Here is a 7,479-nt window from a genome sequence, read left to right on the forward strand (position 1 = left end):
AAGATGTAAAAATTTCCAGGTGAGTCACAGTGCTTTTCTCTCTCAATTACCTGCTATTCTGTTTGGACCTGTCTCATGGTATGTGGCTATGCGTTGTTCTCCAGAGAATTTGCAGGCTGCTTGTTATCGTATAAAGCGTGGAGCCGTTTGCTGACAGACTCTTTTGAACGTAGCTTGTCCTGTGCAGCACCACTTGTTTCCTGTCCTTTTCTATTTCCTGGCAATAATGCAGATGAAAGCGTAATTATTCTTTTATTTTGTGAACTTGCTTGATTTTTCCATACGTAAGGCTCATCTGCAGATGGACTTGCTGCAACTTCTGCATAGATGTCTTCACTCTTGGAAAAGGAATACTCTCCGTGGGTTTAGATGAAGTCTATGAAGAATAATTACACTAGGATTGCATGCTGGTAAAACTCTCTGGTGGAAAACAGATCGGTGTTCTGCATCCCGCTTTTTTTCAGTGTCACTTTAGAAGAATGGCTTTCTGTGCTTTCACTGAACTTATTACGAGGGTTGACTGTAGTTTCCTTTTCTAGGCATTTTCAAATGAATGTGAGAGACGGTGCGGCAGTAATGTAGATGAGGCTAGCGAAGGCACGGGTAAGTTTATTTTCTAGAGGCTACGTTCATGGTGGTGTAGGGTTTTCTATTATTATTGGTATTAGTAATATTACTAGCTTTTAAATTTTCCAGGTAGCATATTCATGATAGATACTTAGATATGTGATGAACATGCTATTCCCACAGTCCAAGTGGATGTTGTAAAGGTGGTACGTAGTATGTATGAGCATAACATCTGAAACAGTGCTGGAGATACCAAGGAAAAAACATTCTTATGATTCATTATCTGGATGTAGCATCCATACGGTAAGGAAGCAGAAGGCAGAAGTGAGGCTCTTTTCTCTCCCTGATGCAGTCTTCCCTTATCTCCCGGGAAGAACCAGTCCGTTCTCCTTTATGTGTCTTAACGGTGCCTCTTTGGAATGCTCTCAAAGCTACGTTCAGATCAACAGCAAAAGCACCCTGAAATGTCGTCAGTGCTGTCCAGTTTAGTAGGACTGTAGAGTGTACTCTACAAATGAGTATTTGTTGAAAACTTGATCAAGTTTTTAGAAATAATACGTAGACAAAAATGTTGCTGTCATGCAGTTGAGAACCTGCCCTAAAACTCCCTTCGAGACGGGAGCAAAGGAGTGAGATTTGCAAAGCGTGCTGCTGTCGTACCTCCGTGCTTCATGAAGACTGATACAGATAGGTGTTGCCAAGAAACATCTCTATAGCAGGAGTGTGGTAAAACGTGTTTGTTTTTTCCTACTATGTCAACCTAAATATCAATGACGGGAGCAAAAGAAGGTTGGTCTGAGACCCCCATGAAAAGGAACGCTTTTCAGTTACTGATGTGGGCAGTGTTCTCACAGGTAGAGTCCAGAGACGAACTGTGGTCTCAGCAGGCATTGTACCCACGAATGCTCCTCTGCTCAGTGTCTGTATTTCTGTCCTACGGTTTTCTTTGGTTGCATTTCAAGCCCAGCACAGGATGTATATGAGATGACAATCGGCTCCATCAAGTTCCAGGTGGCCGCTGGTGATATTACCAAGGAAACTGGAGATGTCATTGTAAACATACCAAACAAAACTGTCAACCTCCAAACAGGTACTTCAGTTGGTATTACGTGTGGAAATAGTGTACGTGGTTGGGAGGACTGGGTGAGGCGAGGGGGAAGCTTTCTTGTTATTCTGATCTACTGGATAATGTGTTTTAAGACTTGCAGAAAAGTAAAATTAATAACTTGAATTTTTCAATAGAATCTCTTCAGAGAGCATCTCTTAGATTAAAGGAGATGAACCTTATTGTGTTTTTTAGCTCAGTGAAACTTTTTAGGTTTCTCAAGATATCGTTTTGGACTTGAAAAGTATAAGCTTAAAATTTAAACAAGACTAACTAATTATAACCTGTGCTTTTATCAAAAATGAGAGAGTATGGAGTATCTGATTCTGCCTTAGGCAGGACTTCAGTGGAATTCACCGTAGTAACCGTGGAGTCATATGCTTCTTCTCCTTTTAGGCGTCTCTAAAGCGATTTTGGAAGGTGCTGGGAAAGAGATTGAAAACGAGTGTGCTGAACTAGGTATGGTGCTACTTTTCTGTCCTTTTTGAAGGCTTGCATGCAGGACAGGGAGTTGTTCGGAGTTCTTTCTCAGTGCCTACTGTACACCTATCTGTCCTATGCGCTGTGTTACATCAACTAGTCTTTAATCAGTTATTGCGATGTATGTAAAACATCTAACAAGGAAAGGAAGAGGTGTTTTCAAGACAAGAGAGCATCTAAACCTTTGTAAAAGGCAAGATGATTGCATCCTCTATTTCCAGTACAGCTTTTGAGGGATATAGACAAGTCCACAGAGAACACAGGTGTGAGTTGGGGGTGACGTTCGCAGATGTCTTAATAGAGAAGCTGTGTTTCACTGGGAGTAACTCCCTACCTGCAACTTCTTTTCTTATCCCCAAGTGAAAAAATGTTTTCCACCGTCTTCAATAGCAACCCTCCACTGTACCCTCTGCATGACTAAGAGGGAAAATCTTTGCATCTGGGTTCCTGCCTTAAAAGAGGCATTTGTAGACCAAATTGAGCTAGTGAACGGCAAATACATTGGATGAGGAGTAAGGATGGAGAAGCGTTTGGCTTAAAAGAAGTGTTGGCTTAAAAGCCTGTTTGCAGGCTTCCCTTATTTTGATAACAGAAGGGAGAAAGTCTCTGGTGGGGAGCTCAGCTCACAAGACCAACGAAAGGGAAGAATTACATGGAGGAGACAGGCAGTCTCGTGTTAAGACTGACTGCAGTACTTGGTCTGCATGAAGTGTTCTACGTCTGCGGAGCAAACTTCGAAAAGGAAGGCACACAAAACTGTATTTGGCAAACAATGCAAACAGCTCAAAATCATGAAATGAATCCCAGAAAGTAAAAATAAAGAGAGGGAGTATTTATCAGCATGGGGAAAGAGAGTTGGAGCTTATCCTGGGCTGTACTTGTCATCGTTTCTTATCTCCTAATGACAATTACTACATATATATCTCATATATAATTGTTGGTTGTTTATTCACTCCTGCTTACATTTCAGCCTTGCAGCCTAATGATGGCTATATAACTACCGAAGTAGGAAGCTTGCCATGCCAGAAATAATCCATTTTGTCGCCCAAGGTGATATCAAAATGCCAGTCTCCAAAGTGCTTCAGGAATGTGAATTACAGCAGTACGCCTCTGTTAGCTCTCCAGCAGTTGGAGTAGGTTTGTCTCTTCTTTTTGAACTGGTTTGGTACGTACAATTCTGCAGATCTCAGAGCTGAAACAATGAGCTTGTCTGGAAGGGTAGTTCTTTAATGAAAGTATATTCAGCAACTACAGACTTCAAAACCATCACTGGAAACTTATGAAGAGACTGGTAACTTTATCTTTGCAGTTAGGTAGCAGGTGATGAGTACGAGTGCTCTAAAGCTGACTCTTTCTCGATAACAGGGATTCCAATTTATTTATAATATATGCATACGTTTATGGAGAACCTTAAATATTTGTTACCACAGCATGATGTGTAAAGCAGCTCATTGGTTAAACCTAGGGAGCTAATTCTCTGTTGGTAAAATCAGTAGATGATGAAGTTCTGTCTAGAAGACACGCGAGCGGGTATGGAACGTGAACAGGGATGGAATGTGAACAGGTCAAAACTGTCACATCAGCCATTTTTGCCTCCATGTTTTTTCATTAGGTCAGCAAAATTCCTTATATATTCCTTATGTAAGTAAGAGAATTCAGATTTAGGGTTTCAACATGAAGAGGCCTCTTGCGTGAATAAAACTAGAGCAGTTTTAGGAGTAAAGCGTTCCCTAGCGGCCTATTGAGAGCCGATTCTCTGGCTGGTCGGGTAGGTACCCCGGCCATACCATCGACATCATTGCCTCGTTGGTTGTTGTGTCAGTGAAAGTAAGCTTGCATTTTGAAATTGCCAACCTGAAGTTAGTTGAGTCGTTTGTGACCCATCTGATTACGTGAACAATCGTAACTATTCTGTTAAAGATGTTATAATCCTTTTCAAGGCTAACTATCTGTAACTGGTTCCAGGTCAGGCAGGCTGTTTTCCGGACATAGTCGCTGATGAGATGATGGATGCAGAAACTGACTGCAAGGAGGAACTCTACTCCATTTGTGAAAACTATTAAAACTGTCATTTTTCAGTCGTATCTGCTGAATGTGTTCCATACAAACTTGAAAAAAAGAGAAAATCCTGGTAAAACAGAATCAACATTACTTACTTCCAGGATGGCATGTAAGTACATATTACTTTTAAATAGAGGCAATGAATCCATCCGTTTTATGTTAAACATGCTCAACTGGTGCTACTTGCAGCATTTGTGTCTCTCGTTGTAGCATTCCTGATCCCTGAGAAACATCCTCCGAAGGAAAAATGTAAAGCATTTTTGGAAAATGAAGTTGATCGGGCTGTTGTTCAGATTTGCAGTGAACACAAGAAACAAATGGAAGAAGCGGAAACCTGACCGAAATGTACAATTCTGAAGGAACAGTTTCAAAGAGAAAACAAGGGTGACTCCACCTTGGATTTGGATGAGACTGAGGAACTGTGTGACCTACAGAAGAGATGAAATATTGCTCTGTTCTTGGGAGACAACTGTATTGGACTTACAGGATTTAGCCAAGATTTCTGGTTTGGTTATTCAAGTATCTGAGACACGATCCACGGGGTTAAAACTGCTGAATATGAAGCGATCAAGGCAGAACTTTATCAAAACTTAATTGAGTGGAAATATCTCGAAGAAGATTCCTAGGTGTCCTTTGACAGTATGACAAATACGTGCGTGGAAAGTGCTTTTATAAGAAAGCAGAAAGCTGTCTCAGTCGTCATCACAAAACCAAGTACCTGGTGAATGTAGAAGGTGGATGTGCTACAGATGGGGAAGGACAACGTATGGCGCTTACACGTACTGATAAATCTGCAGGTTAGTAAAAGCATCTCGATGAGTCGGGTTGGTATTCGCACACGAAGGTAGGTTGCATCCGCCTGAGTCAGAGTAATAGGAAGAATATGTAGAATATTGTGAGATGCTGTTTGTCCATTTCTGGAGAAAGTGTTAGACTGGGAGATGACAATAACAGGATCGTGCAGTTAAGTAAAACTGTTGGAAATATAGATAACGCGTTTAGAGGTTCTTAGCAGGCTTGCTAGCAATGATTAGACATGCTTGTAGCAGTTGTCCGTCTAAATCGTTTCTATTCTCCAGACGGGCCCTCTTCTCTTTATCTCAGCGATTTCCATTACAAAGAGCTATCTTTCTCCTGCCCTTACAGGACTCTTCCCGGTGGGTTTCTTTTCTTCACCCTGCTGTCATTCCGTTTTACATGGGCTCATTTTGTATCTTACCGAGATCAATTTATATTCCATTTAACTCTTGGAAACAGAAGTCGTCAGGTTTAAGTAGTTGTGCGCTTCTCAGTGCCTCACATATTCCATCAGATGTTTATGTTTGCTTTATTACTGGACAAGTTGTTGCTTTTGAGAAGGGGACACCCTCTTGATTTGACGGAGCCTGACGTGCTAGGTGCGCTTAGGGAACGCGTCAGCCACTGTTAGTGTTCAACAACAGAGCTCAGTACGAAATCGGAGGAAGGAAGGAAGACCTCCACTTTTCAGGTGAATCGTGCGTTACTGGAGCTCCAAACTCCATCCTCCTTTTTCAGACGCTCTGCTCCTAGTTGTTGAGAATTAAGTGTCTGTTCCCTTCCCAGTGTGGGCAGGAGGCAAATAAAGATGTTTCTCCTCCTCCAACGGCGAAGGAGAACAGATTTGTCTAGGAGCTACCATTCCAACACATCAGTGGTCAGTGCAACGACGATCTGTAAAATAAAGCGTCTTACTTTTCTGGGTTTTGTTTCTTTGTTTTTAAAAGATAGGCTCTTGGCTGACTGTAAGTGAACAGGCAATAATGATAAGCTATAGTAAGTATAAGCTTTCAAAGGAGGAGGGCATATTTCACTTTAAGCAGCGGATTTGGGTAAATGATTGATGTGCTTCTTCCGCAGATCAGGAATCAACAGCACTGCCCGAAAAATGGGACGACATGCAAAATCAGCAGCTCAAAATAGCGGAATTGAAACCAGATGCAAAAGACTACAAACAAGTGAAGGAAAGGTTTCTGAAGACCGCTCCGTCACTGAATCTAAAAATTGAAAAGGTAAAAGCATGTAATCATTTATAAGCATACATACAGCTAATGAATAACGACTAGTAAACAGTGGAAAAAATAAATTCCATTGGAATTTGTTGGAGAGGTCTTTACAGCAAAAGAAAAGGATACAGTTTTTCCTAATTGACTTAAAAGTGTGCATGTGTATTTAAGTCACTATCTGAAAAGGTTGCACAAAACCGTCAATAACCACCCAGTTGTCGAGTGCCTGTGATCCTCATGACCTTCAAACCTGGTGTAAAATATCTCTGCCCCCAGTAAGAAACTAATTATGAAATCCAGTTTTATGATGCTGTGAAAATGCAGATACGGCCATTTCAGTCGAAGTGCCCATGTGTATCGTCTGTGTTCATGCAGCTACCATGCCCTCTGCAGCGGGAAGGGCCACAGAACCAGGTACTGGATCAGGTAGCAAAGCTCAGCAAGCAGAGGGGATTCGCTGTCCGGAAACCAGTGTAAAGTAACTTGCCAGTGAAGGTTGTTACTACCGATGTCTTCAAGAATATTTGTTCTGTCTCAGCAGCGTGGACTGCTCACTTGTGGCAGTGCAGAAGCGTATACCGGATTGCTTGCTAACACGCCACTCCTCAGTGGGGTAGCTCTGATTTGAGCTGGTTTGGTTACATGAAGCCAGTTGTGATATCATCTAGTTTTCCACTACACTTTTCAGGCTCAAGCTGTTAGTTTCAAGCATTAGCTCCTCCTGGAGTGACAGGGGACTAAGTACATCTGCACTTGAGCGTTTCTTCTTCTGAGCTGCCAAGTACTCAACAGTCAAGTTGCATGAGAATTTATTGAGGATGTTCCCCCAAAGACCAGGGGATTAGTGACAGCAATAACGTCCGATGAACCGATTTTAAATTGGCATTTATTCGATGCAGCAGTTGCTTCTAAAGCACCTGGTGAGCGTGCTCTTTTCTTCAGCAGAGCAGAACGTTTTCTCCCTTAAGCCACGTGTGCTAAGCAGGTGGATGTTTTGTGTATGACCCAGAAGCCTATCTCATAGAGCAAGACTATCTCTTGTACTTTTCTGTGGATTGTTTCTGTTGCATTCTGGGTTGGGTTCTGCCGTTTGCTGTGCTGAAATCTGGAGCCACGTGCCCAACGTATTTTATGATCTAGTGTCCATGTGTCGGTAGCTAGGAGGAGAATCTTTGGACACTGAATGGTTGATACTCTGATGTTTTTTTTTAACAAGAAAAACGGAATGTCTTATTTTCAAAC

The sequence above is a fragment of the Tetrao urogallus genome, assembly GCF_951394365.1.
Source record: "Tetrao urogallus genome assembly, chromosome: 4".
NCBI classification, from domain to species: Eukaryota; Metazoa; Chordata; class Aves; order Galliformes; family Phasianidae; genus Tetrao; species Tetrao urogallus.